The sequence below is a fragment of the Anabrus simplex genome, chromosome 4 (assembly GCF_040414725.1).
Source record: "Anabrus simplex isolate iqAnaSimp1 chromosome 4, ASM4041472v1, whole genome shotgun sequence".
In the NCBI taxonomy this organism is placed as follows: domain Eukaryota; kingdom Metazoa; phylum Arthropoda; class Insecta; order Orthoptera; family Tettigoniidae; genus Anabrus; species Anabrus simplex.
The window spans coordinates 290,022,734-290,035,484 of NC_090268.1; the positions used below are offsets into that span (position 1 = coordinate 290,022,734).

A 12,751-nucleotide genomic window follows, 5' to 3' on the forward strand; every position below is an offset into this window, starting at 1 on the left:
TCCAGTGAGCATAAAAATTTACAATTCTGTAGATTTTTTTTTTTTTTTTTCGGTTTTGATGTATATAATCCCCCTCCGCTATCCTACAAACCCCGGTACTTTGTTGCCTGTAATTTTCTTCTGTCCGCCTACTTTTAATTTCCGCTGGTGACGAATGAACGTAACAATTTCCACTTCTATTAGGTAACGTCTAAATTCAAAGCTCATTGTTTTACAAGCCTTTCTCGAGGACAGTCGAGATTTTCTTCTGATGACGCCGAGCATAGTTCACTGCGAAACGTAAAGAATTTCACCTTATTTTCTTGACACGACATAAGCCCAAAAGCCTATATCATGTCTATAAGTACAAGCCGTGAAAGCATTAATGGCAACAATTGCTTACATAATAATATGGTACTGTACATTTAATATGCAAGAGTTGGCAATGATTTTGTGCATCGTAAGAAAACGTCTGAGCGAGAAACGGTGCCATAAAAGGCTCAAAATAATAATAGTTTTACAGTTGATGACTTCGAAATGTAAGAGCTGGGAGTAACTAAACTGTCTAAGTAGAAAATGCTAGGAATATCATTATTGCCAAATGACCAAGTTATAATAGCGTTCTGGAGTGCAGTATAAGGGTTGTCTTACTCATCTCCATGACATCGGAAGAAAGGAATATCATTATTGCCAAATGACCAAGTTATAATAGCGTTCTGGAGTGAAGTACAAGGGTTGTCTTACTTATCTCCATGACATCGGAAGACGACAAGATTATGAAAAATACATTTCTAAGCTCTGACATCTGGCAAGTAAAGTTCCCATATTTATTTCAATCATGTAAATAAATATCAGAGAAAATAAAACACTCCAAAAGATAACAATATTTTCCTTACCTTATTAAGATGTTATACGGAAGACAACGGCTGAGGTCCAAAAGTACCACGAATCCTCTTGGGTCGCTCGCCTGATGGAACTTACGCAGTGTGGCAAATCACTTCTCTATTCGGCCAGCACTTTACCTGAAATAAAATCATGCATAAATAATCTTGCAGGTACCGCAGGAGGATTAATAATACATAAACCTCGGGAGCAATAGCACTTAAGTGGACGCAGTGAGGCTCGACGGCAAGAATAAAGGTATAAACCAACACCTCCCGAGTCCTACAAACCCAACACCTACTCCATAAGTAAGTAAGCAAGCAAGCAAGCAAGTATATTCGTGGCGAAGTTCTGTCTCAAGGCCGTCTCTACTTAACCACAACATTAAAATTACACAATTATGCAATAAGAATAGTGAAACATTCAACTAAAGCACAAAAAAAAAAAACAGGACTAAGCCTACAGTAAAACTTTTCCCAGCGACAGGAAATTTCTTACGCTGTATACAGGATTTCGGTTCATAAAGGTGGTTAAAACATATAAATCGTAAGTGTATACTTCCGTTAGATAATTCAACAGTGTATTTATATGATTTTGTGCGGTAGTAGATACAAAAATGATTATAATCGCACACTAGTTCATCAGCTCTAACAAAAATCTGTTCATGTTTAGAATTTCCTCACAGTGCACAGTAGTACAGTATATACACTTACTTAATACACATTGCATGTTTTATGGAAATAACGCCAATAATAATACTGTACAGTACTGTCATTTACTTCTTCCAGTAATCCAGAATTGTACGCTGGGCACAATTTTCGCTGATAGCACGGTTCCCAATTAAAATACGGGCACGTGAAATAATGTCGAACAATTCCGCATCATTCTTCGTTAGCGAAATAGTTACGGCTGATAGGGCATGTCGGTAGGACTTCACGTTACACAAACCATCTTCTTCATCGTATTCGTTCTTGTCTTCATGGGCATGAATTTCTGTTCCTATTCTTGGAGGTGATGGGTGACGAACTCTTCGATGGTTTCTAACGCCGCCTCTGTCTCAACTTCTAGATCCATGGCCACGTATCTTCTGCACTGACATTACTAGAGTCCGAAAGTGTCCGACTCGTTGGCTGAACGGTCAGCGTACTGCCCTTCGGTCCAGAGGGTCCTGGGTTCGATTCCCGGCCGGGTCGGGATTTTAACCTTAATTGGTTAATTCCCATCGGACGGGGGCTGGGTGTATGTATTGTCTTCATCATCATTTCATCCTCTCATCCTCATCACGACGCGCAGGTCACCTACGAGTGACAAATAGAAAGACCTGCACCTGGCGAGCCGAACCCGTCCTGGGATATCCCGGCAGTAAAAGCCATACGACATTTCATTTCAGTCCGAAAGTTAAGCAAAATGCCTTTTTTTTTTTTTTTATCTAGCTGGATATATCGAAGTGTAACAGAGACAAACATGTTTTCGTATGTTTGGGAACGGCAGGACCAGTTATAATTTTTTTTTGGCCTACTTTACCTTCGGTGGCCTATTTGATAGCTTAATGCTCTTTTAAGTTGTTGTGAATATTTTCTACTATATAATTCCAATGTACTGTATTAACACTACAGAAAAAATCATTTTAGCTTAATAGATAAAAAAATAACATTTACATAAATGATATGAAGGTTGCCAGGTGAAGTCCTTGCTACGTAATATTAATTGCTAGTGGTGATGATTGTTTTAAGAGGAAGAACAACTTGGTAACCATCCTCTACTAACACTAATCAGAAGGAAAATGGAAGAGGTCCGATATCTCGAAAAATGACGTTATCGGCAAAAGAAAGGGAAGGACCACGAAGAGCGCAAAAATGAAAGACTCCCTAGGCCTCGAGGTCGGAAAAGAACACGAGTTGGCCAAGGGAGGTCAGGCAGGAAACGTAACAGTGAGAAACCTGACACAAGTAAGTGGAAGCAACGCCGGGCTCAGCTAGGGGAACCGTGATCGCCAACCCACACTCCGAAGTTGAGTGGCCCTCGTCCTCCTTATAGTCACCTTCTCTTTCGACAACGATACCGTTATTCTGTCATCACCAGTCACAGGGAGATGTAAGATTAAGTACTGAAATGTGATGCAGATGTATGTTATCTAGTTTACATTAAAGCAGCTTTATTATTTTTATTATTTTAGTGCCCGATTTTTGTAATTATAAGTGCCTATTTTAATTATTTTACTGCCTAATTCTGAAATGTAAAGTACTTATTTGCCTGCCTATTTTAGAAAAAATAAATGCCTGAACGTCCGGGCTCTAGACATTACCATAATTACACTGTTCGAGAGTTTGTTGTAACAATCAATATCTCGGCTATCTTAGATACATTTGAAATACACAAGTATTGAAAAGGGTTAGGAAGGAAATTTACATAGGCCTACAATATTTTTTCCGTTTTAGTACCAAAATTTCTTTCCATTTCCGCGTCAGACAGGTTTCGCTAAATGCAGGTAAACTTAGAATAACCATACTTCACGGGACCGGGAATATTTTCCGATATGTACAGTTTTCCGGTTCATAAAGCTTCCGCTAAAGGCAGGTTTTAGTGTGGTAACAATAAACATCGAAATAGCATTAATATAAACTGGCTGTAGCACACGGCGCTGCCCGGGTACTTTTTTTCAATGTTTACTTTTAGGATTGGTATTATCTAAATAAGTGTGAAGTGAATTTTTGTAGATTTCTTTATTGTAACGCTAACTGGTGTTTTGCGAAGAATTTTGTAGTTTTAGAGTTACTGTTATGTGTTTAGTCTAAGTTCTTGTTTGAGATTATTTTATTTAGCGTTAAACTTTGTCCTTGTGGCAGCCCTGATTGTCTGGGAAATAACCGATACTTTCAAATAAATAATAGAAGTAACTGAGAACTGTGTGTACTTACGCGTCGCGCTTATACATATGATGTAGGCATACACGATTCCAACTGTCATTGGGACTGTCTTCAGTTAGCCTTGCGACTCCGAAAACTGTGGATTCAACCCTTGTCTTGGTCATTTTGGTCATTTTCGTTTTCACTACTCCTTACCCCTATGCCGATGGGAGCTGAACTTGGACTTAAACGGCATCATGAACGTCACTATTCATCCCAGCGGCCCCGACAACATGGATTCGACTAGATCCCCTGTAGGTGGGGGCAGTAGAATAACACCCACGGCATCCCTTACCTGTCGTAAAAGGCGACCAAAAGGGGCTCCACGGGATCTGAACTTGGGGGAGTGTGGATTGGCGACCACGGAGCCCTTAGCTGACTCCTGGCACTGCTTCCACTTATTTGTGTCAGGTTCCTCACTTTCATCTATCCTATTCAACCTCCCTAGGTCAACTCTTGTCCAATTCCGACCCCGATGCTATTTTATTTTACTACCCTTCATGGCCCTTGTCTTTCTTCAGCCGATATCTTTATTTTTCGAAGTGTCGAATCCCTTACATCATTTCTCTCTGATTAGTGTTATATAGAGGATGGTTGCCAACTTGTACTTCCTCTTAAAACAATCAACTCCACCACAAACACCACCAATAATATTACCCGTTTTCGACTCCCCCAGTATTTTTTTCCACATAAAGTATTAAGTGACAAGTTTGGCAGAAATTGCTCCATGCATTCCAGAGCTATGTTAAAGAAACTCACATATCCAACTTTTGATTTTAGGTTTACTCAAGCTGACTGAAGAGACCTATCAATGCCTGATGGCTAATCTGCAGGTGATCCCGGAGATAATTTTAAAAAAGTGAAGCAAATCGATCCTGTAGAACGGCCGAACGGACCGGACAAAGCAGTTATTAGTAAATTTTGCAATACATAAATAATAATTATAGAATGTACAACACGACGATAAAAAGATAACAACGATTATAAAAATAACAATAGTAATAATAAAATAATATTTTGGAATATTAACCCGTAACTAGCAAATAAATGTGTAAGTTTAAAGAAAATATATTCATTCACACTAGAAAATGAAAATCCACAGCCTGTTTCCAGTCATTCGACCTGGTCAGGAATGGAATGAATGAAGCCCCCATCTAGCGGCGAGGATAGGAACTGTGCCGGCTGCCGAAGCCTGTCGCACTTCTCCGGGGCAATGATTAATGACAGATAGATGAAATGATATTGGGGAGTGTTGTTGGAATGAAAGATTACAGGGAAAACCGGAGTACCCGGAGAAAAACCTGTCCCGTCTCCGCTTTGTCCAACACAAATCTCACATGGAGTGACCGGAATTTGAACCACGGAACCCAGCAATGAGAGGCTGCCGCCTGAGCCACGGAGCCTCTTGATTCACACAAGCCAGTTTTTAAATTTCCTATGAGAACGCAAAAGTTGATAGGGAGGGAATTCCACAGCCTAGCGGCAGCGACTACGAAAGAACAGTTGTAAGCCCTGTAGTGACAAAGATATACAGTAGTAAGAAAAGAGCCAGATCGTGCATCGTGGTTACGATACGAGAAAAGGTAATTAAAGTTTGAAGAAAGGTAATTTGGCACACCTGAATTTACGTAGAACTCCATGCAGAAGCGACATGTGGAGACTGCAACGCTCAGAAATTATGGAGACAGGAGATATCCTCTACCGGCGCCAGACAAGATATGCACACAATACACAGAATAAATGCAAGAACAGGTGAGAATGAAACACAGTGACTTGGACGGAGATTGAGCGCTGACCATAATGCTCACTCATAATGATATGCTTAAAGCCAATGATACACCAATCTTGACGTTTTTGTTGTTGTTGTTGTTGTTGTTGTTGTTGTTGTTGTTGTTGTTGTTGTTGTTGTGGAAAATCTGATGTGCGCGTTCAAATGCCACGAACCATTTTGTCCCACGATCCGTAGTAGTTCAGATTTTGGTGTTGACATGATCGTGTTCACTGTCACACCAACCTACGTACGAGATGTCAAGCGGTGTTACAATCCTCCGTGTCTACAGGTGCCCGAAAGGTGAAAACTTTTTTGGGCACAATTTGCTTTACGTCGCACCGGCACAGATACATTTTATGGCGACGATGAGGATAAGAAATGACTAGGAGTAGGAAGGAAACGGCCGTGGCCTTAACTAAGGTACAGCCCCAGCATTTGTCTGATGTGAAAAAGGGAAACCATTTTCTGGGCTGTCGACATTGGGGTTCGAACCTACTAAAGTGAAGATTTTGGTGCTCATTTCAGAATGGGAAAATGAAAGGCACAAGATACGGCCACATGAATGAATAACCCAACGAGTACTTACTAAATAGAGGAAGTCTACAGCAGGCTGACAGAGAAACGTATGCTCGAAACATGTATTCATGGAAGGACTCAAAATGCAAACGAGTGTCCTTAATAGGATGGTGAGGTAAAGATGCCAAACGAGACTTATTTGGGAATGAAAAGTTAGGGGGAATGGATACTGTATACCACTTCAACACTGGATTGTCTGTCTAACTGGAATTCTACAAAAGAATGAATATAAAAATTGGGAATGAAATATTAGAAGGGGATAAAAAGCTGAACCACAAAAAAAGGTCCATGAAATAGGTCACATCGCAGAGTAAGACTAAAAGATCATACATGCACACATACATACATACTTAAGAGGAAGAAGAAAAATATGGGAAGATAAGGAAGAGCAAGAAGGTGTAACATACGCTCCAGGAAACTTTTAGAGTAATTCGTCTTTGATGGGTATTTCCCGAAATCTGATTTTCCAGTCAGTCAGTCAGTCAGTCAGAATCACTTACGTGATACATCATCTATCTCACTAACACATGATTCATTTTTATTATAGAGTAGAATCTTCAAGGTAGTGCGCAAACCAAAATAATAGTTTTTCATGGAGAAACTCCTACTAGAAACGTAAAAGATATGAGAATAAGAATTTGTATTTTAGTAAAATAAATTACTAGAAAAATGCAACAAATGACCATTTTAGGTTCAAGCACCAGCACCTGGTTAAAACATAGGACCAATTGTTTTGGTGCTAAAGTTTTGGTGACACAACTTTTGGCCCGTTCTTGAGTAGAAAATATGGGCTTATCGCAAAAAAATTAATACTTTTGTGCAACTAAGTGGAAGGAGTAGCTTAAAAAATAAGTGTAAAGCTCAACATTGTAGGGGTGTCATACTTCAAGTCAGGAGATTACCAAGATTAACTGGCTGCCAGAAAGATATCAGACATGCCATTGTTTATAGTTTGTCGTGTTAGTTCTTCCATAAACCCAAAAGAATACGTTTATTATGCTGCGCCATGAAAGAACCAACCTAAACATCAGAAAGATACTGTTACTCGATTAGCTCCCCTCAGATGTCACTGTTTAGCACGTGAAGGCGATCTTAGCCAAAACAGTAAGCTTACCGATCTATTCGCAAATCTCTAACTCAGCAAGAATGGATCCGGAAGAGCAGAATAAGTCGTATCTGAAAACGAAACAGCCAGGTAAGCTATTGGGAACAAGAACAAACAAATTTTTAAAACAAATTTTCAGTACAGAAGTAATAAACTTAGTTCATTTCATTTAAAAAAAGATAGAATAAATATTATTTGCTTGCAGTAGGATTTCAGATGGCATTCGAAAGCGAAGAGTTAAATTTTTTGGACATATTTCAAGAACGCCTCATGACAGACTTGCTAAGAAAATCTTTAACCACTTCAATAACCCCAATAGGAAAGGCAGCTCTTATGAAAAATGGTTTGTTAACACGAAGAAGGATTTGCAAGAAATGAACATCACACATCAAGACATCCACAACAGAACCACCTTTAGAAAAAAGTTACACACATTTAAGGGTTTCCTAGAGCCAGAAACAGCGACCAAGAAGAAACAACAATGGACGGCTGAAAGGAAAGAAGCAGCAAGCAGAAGGATGAAGGAGTACTGGCGTCAAGGAAAATTTAAATCATGAGGAGTTATTTACGTGGTCCACAGCTGGCCAAAATCGATGAAAGAAGAAGAAGAAATATTATTTTCTATTTTTCTCCACAGTTTACGTGTGTTGCCGTTATTGTCCAGCACTGCAGGAAAAAGTGGTCCGGTTAATCCACTAATTAAAATCTCGAGAAGCAAACTACACACTCTATACCAGGGGTGGCCACTAACCTTAATTTTGGGAGCCGCAAATTTAGGAGCAAATTTAGGAGACAAAACTGGGAGCATGTTTAGAAAATGGTTTATAAAATGAAGACACGTTTTTCGTTTTTAACAAATGAAGGAACCTTTATTTTCTACACTACACAGAACATAATTGTTCAGGTACACATTAAGGAATGAAATTTTACTTTTGAGAAGTGCTTTTTTTGAGTGTTCATTTTTGCTGTTAGTTTTGTTGAAATCTGGCTGATAATTGGTAAGCCCAGTTCGCACAAGTTAACTTAAATGTTCATCAGTTAGTTAAGATTGATATTTAGATTTAATGAATTTAAGCGTTGAGTACAGTGATTCACACACACATGTAGTCCCAAAGATTGAGATAAGTCTCTTAGCACACTCTTTTGTTAGTGGGTATTTTTCTTCTGGAGTATTCTTCCAAAAGTCTATGGTAGAAACGCCACTTCGTTTGAGTCCTTTTACTCCTTCGTCCTCTTGCAGTTCTAGTAGCTCCAACTCTACAGCTGCTCTATCCTTTGTTATTGGTGATGAAACAGGACAGCCATCGTCGACAACATCAACAGCAAAAGGATTTTTCAGGAATGAAAATGAAGGTTTAAGTGATCTCAAATCATTAAATAACGTTAAGCCGCACATCGCTGCTACTGACTGCCGCCGGCCGCGCGATGATGTTAGTTTCCATTACTTATATAAATTAATTTTACTCTAAGCTTGGTGTCAAGAGCCGCACGAGACTGACTCAGGAGCCGCATGCGGCTCGCGAGCCTCGTTGTGGCCAGCCCTGCTCTATAGTATTAGAGGTAGAGACAATGGGAAATGTTCTACAGTTATCGTTAATTTTATCGAAGGTTTTGGTAACTTAAGCTCGCAATACCTGCAGACACTATAAGCCTAGTTTCATGTAACCTATTTTAGTTCACAAGGTTAGCGAATGTTATTTTCAGTTTCATAGCAGATATCATTGGTTATCAAAAGAGAGCTTCCCCATCCAGCGCAGTTTACTGAACTGTGACTGTTTTCACATTAGCAGTACTACATGAATATGTTTTGGAACTGTGCCACGCGCTAGGAAATCAAATAAAAGTAGTTAAGAGTCTGAAGAGTTACATACTCTATGGATTGAAAATAACATTACATTACAGAATTCCAATTCCATAGTCACACTAACGTGATTTGCAAACCCCATATCTGGGGAGCAAGGGATCATATTTCGCGAAACTCAGTGGCGAGGGCGAGAACAGCGGCAGATGTGTGTGTAACTCGATCATACACTGCAGCACCGCATTCAAAGAAAGGCTTAAAGGGCATTCACTCTCCAGCCTGCCAACAAAAGGAACACTTCGACGTATGTCAAGTTTAGCAACTACAAAAATCGATACTTCACGCTTATCTTCTCCCTCATTAATATTCAGTTCTCTTCTGGAACACCAAATGTACTATTCTTATCCGAGAGCAGGCGTCATCTCGAATGGTACAGATCAAGACCCGCCGAGAAGCCTCAAATGATTCTAATATGAAGCATTTCCGCAGCGAAGGAATGAATAAACAGAGTAGAACTCTTCTCTCCCAAACACACACGACCAGCAACTGGGGAGAAAGTAATCTTTTGCCACCATAACTAACACACGCAGTTAGTTGTTTATAATACAAGATATTACCGAAAATTCAACTTACAAAATGTTACAAAAATTAATTTGCTTATATAGGCCTATATCCCTTAAATAAGGGCGTGATTAATTCAGTGGCTTAGCTACTGGCTTCCCACCTGGAAGGCTGAGGTTCAAATCCCGGTCGATCCTGGTTGAGATATTCATCTCAAAAATCACATGGCGTCAAGCATAGCATCCTGCCTTACACCCCCGACCAAAACCCAAATGACCCTGGGCGACTCCAGCGAAAAAAAAGAGAAGAAAAACTGGGATAAACTAAAGGAAGTTTACATACAGTATATTCCTTAAATTGAGCGGATCTTTAATAATTAGACAAACTTAAGACTTTAAGAGATATTTCCCACACTTTAACTAAGTTGTGGAGTGTGTGATACCAACTCATGTTTACCAACATGCATGTCCTCTGTTTGCACCTTCCCAAGATTTCATTTCCCAAATTCCTCATATAATATTACATAGATTTTTGTTCTCCCTTGTGTATTCCATTCTCTGTTTAATAACTTAGCAAGAGTGAATAGTACAAGTTCAGTTTTAATTTTGAATCTTTCCCATATATTTTTCGGATTTTGTGGTTTCTTTTATTGCCGAAGGGGTTCGACCTGAGTTTGGTTCAGAATGTTAACCCTCTCATTGCAAAGAGAAAAATAAAATAAATAAATACAATAAAATAAAGTTGTTTCATGTTTAAACACCAGAAGTTTCATTAGATAACCCAACCCCATAGCTCTACAGCCCTGAAGAGCCTTGGCCTACCAAGCGACCGCTGCTCAGCCCGAAGGCATGCAGATTACGAGATGACATGTGGTCAGCACGACGAATCCTCTCGGCCGTTATTCTTGGCTTTCTAGACCGGGTCATTAGATAACCAGTGGTTTAAAAGATGATGGTGGCTGCAGTAGATACGTAGCTGTACTGATTAAGCGATCATCTCCTATGCTGAAGGTTGTAAAATGCCACAATGACGGTTGTCATTTACGAGTGCTTCCTAACTGAAGTCAACTTAGACCATTACAAAAACGTCAGTAGGAACATAACGATTAAAAGCAATGTTATCATATCAAATACTCAATCAAATGAAAGAAAAAAACGCACATTTTCTCACTTTTAACGAACAGTACTACGGTGCTGATCTAACAGTCCAAAGTTCCAGTGCTGGAATGACCAGGCTGCAGACAGCCGTGAACACTCCTCTGCCATTATTCCGTTAGATATGCACACTGCTCATTCTAATCACTGCCTCAGAGTAAGGATTGAATAGCTCGAATGCTATGATGAACCAGTTTGTTACGTACCAGTAGTATCAGAAAATTTATGAACCAGAGGAACGGCATGTTAAAGAAGAAAGTTATCTAAATCCTCCAGCTACTTCTCGCCAATATTCAGGCAGGCTGTTAGAATCGGTACGGCCGAGCGAGTTGGCCATGATGTTAGGAGCGCACAGCTGTGAGCATGCATCTGGAAGGTAGTGGGTTCGAACCCCACTGTCGACAGCCCTGAAGATGGTTTTCCGTGGTCTTATCTGTGTCGGTGCGACGTAAAGCAAATTTTAAAAAAATACTCGGTATACCGCAGTAATCCCATCTATCGGAGATGAGTGGCAACAGGGACACAAAGCACATCACAACAAACTGAAGTCAACTTAGACCATTACAAAAACGTCAGTAGGAATGTAGCGATTAAAAGCAATGTTATCATATCAAATACTCAATCAAATGAAATAATGTAATGTTACTGTTTATCAATGTTATGAGCTTTTTGTATTGTAAGCCTTCACATTTAGTTTTCTTTCGACTCTGTAATATTAGGGCATCTTACAAAATTAATTATAGCGTAGACTAGCTCCTTATTCCCTGACTTAACATACCAATTTTCATTAAATTCTGTTTGCCCATTTTCTCGTGACTCGGCGTTGATATGGACTTAGCAACAACAATCCAAATTCATGAATATACGGTAAAAATGTATAAGACATAAATGATCGGAAATTTAATACCATATTACTTTAGTAATGCACTATTTGTCGATAGGACCACTAATAACACTAATATTTGAGAATTAAATGCTAGGCCTTCCCCTAAACTACCATTTCACTCAGCGTGAATAAGATTATTAATGGCCTAGATTGTAGTGACTTATTCCCCAACATTGCATACCGATTTTCATTACGATAGGACTACTAACAACATAAATATTTAAGAATTAAAGTTTAGGCCTTCCCCTAAACTACCCTTTTTCTAAGCGTGAATAAGATGATTTATGTGCTAGATTGTAGCGACGTATTCCCGGACTTTACATACCAATTTTCATTAAATTCTCTTCAGCCGTTCTCTCGTGATTCATGAGCAGACAGACAGACAGACAGACAGACAGACAGACAGACAGACAGACAGACAGACAGACAGACAGACAGACAGACAGACATTACGAAAAATTAAAAAGTGCATTTCCTTGTTACTATGGACATGACCGACAGAGAAATACGATCTTTTTAAATTCTGAGCAATGTACAGACAAAACTCTTATTTTGTATAATAGATGTGTAAAAGAAGTAGGCCTATTTATGAAGTGTCTGAAGAGTGTGGTGTAGATGAATGAATGGGTCGGAAGTTTGCGAAAATATTCCCACTAAATATTACACAACCAGGTGGGCAATTACACCAAAGTGTTCCACAGACGAGGCCATAAATAGTGAGAAAAAGATGTGTCGAGATCCACCATGTGTGGTTTCCAATTTCTATTAGATATCACAAAATACCTATCATATCCATCGCAAAATCCGATTTTCACATCTTTGAGTCAAAGTTAAAGATCCTATTGGTTTAAACTGTGCTGGAATATATATGATTCCTTCCTCCTGTGGATCGGTTTATGTTGTCCAAACATGTCGGAAGGTAGCAATGAAGGTTAAGCAACATCGCAGGCACTTCTGTTTTTGCCAGTCAGAGAAGTCTGCTGTGGCAGAACATGCCATATAAAATGGCCATCAAAATATTTTTGATATCACTTCTGTCACTTATAAAGATAAACATTTTATACCTAGACTCATTCGTGAGGCGATATACATTGCTAAACACCCTAATAATTTTAACAAAGGTGACTGCT

The 12,751-nt window shown here is 39.3% G+C and overlaps 1 protein-coding gene across 1 annotated transcript in view; it reads right to left on the minus strand.

Moving 5' to 3' along the window:
* The window catches only part of Mcr (macroglobulin complement-related), a 940,753-nt gene that overhangs the window by 568,884 nt on the left and 359,118 nt on the right, over window positions 1-12,751 (minus strand). The window contains exon 2 of the mRNA XM_067145574.2: window positions 876-1,001. The gene's annotated coding sequence lies outside the window, so the exon portion shown is untranslated. The remainder of the gene's footprint in view (window positions 1-875; window positions 1,002-12,751) is intronic.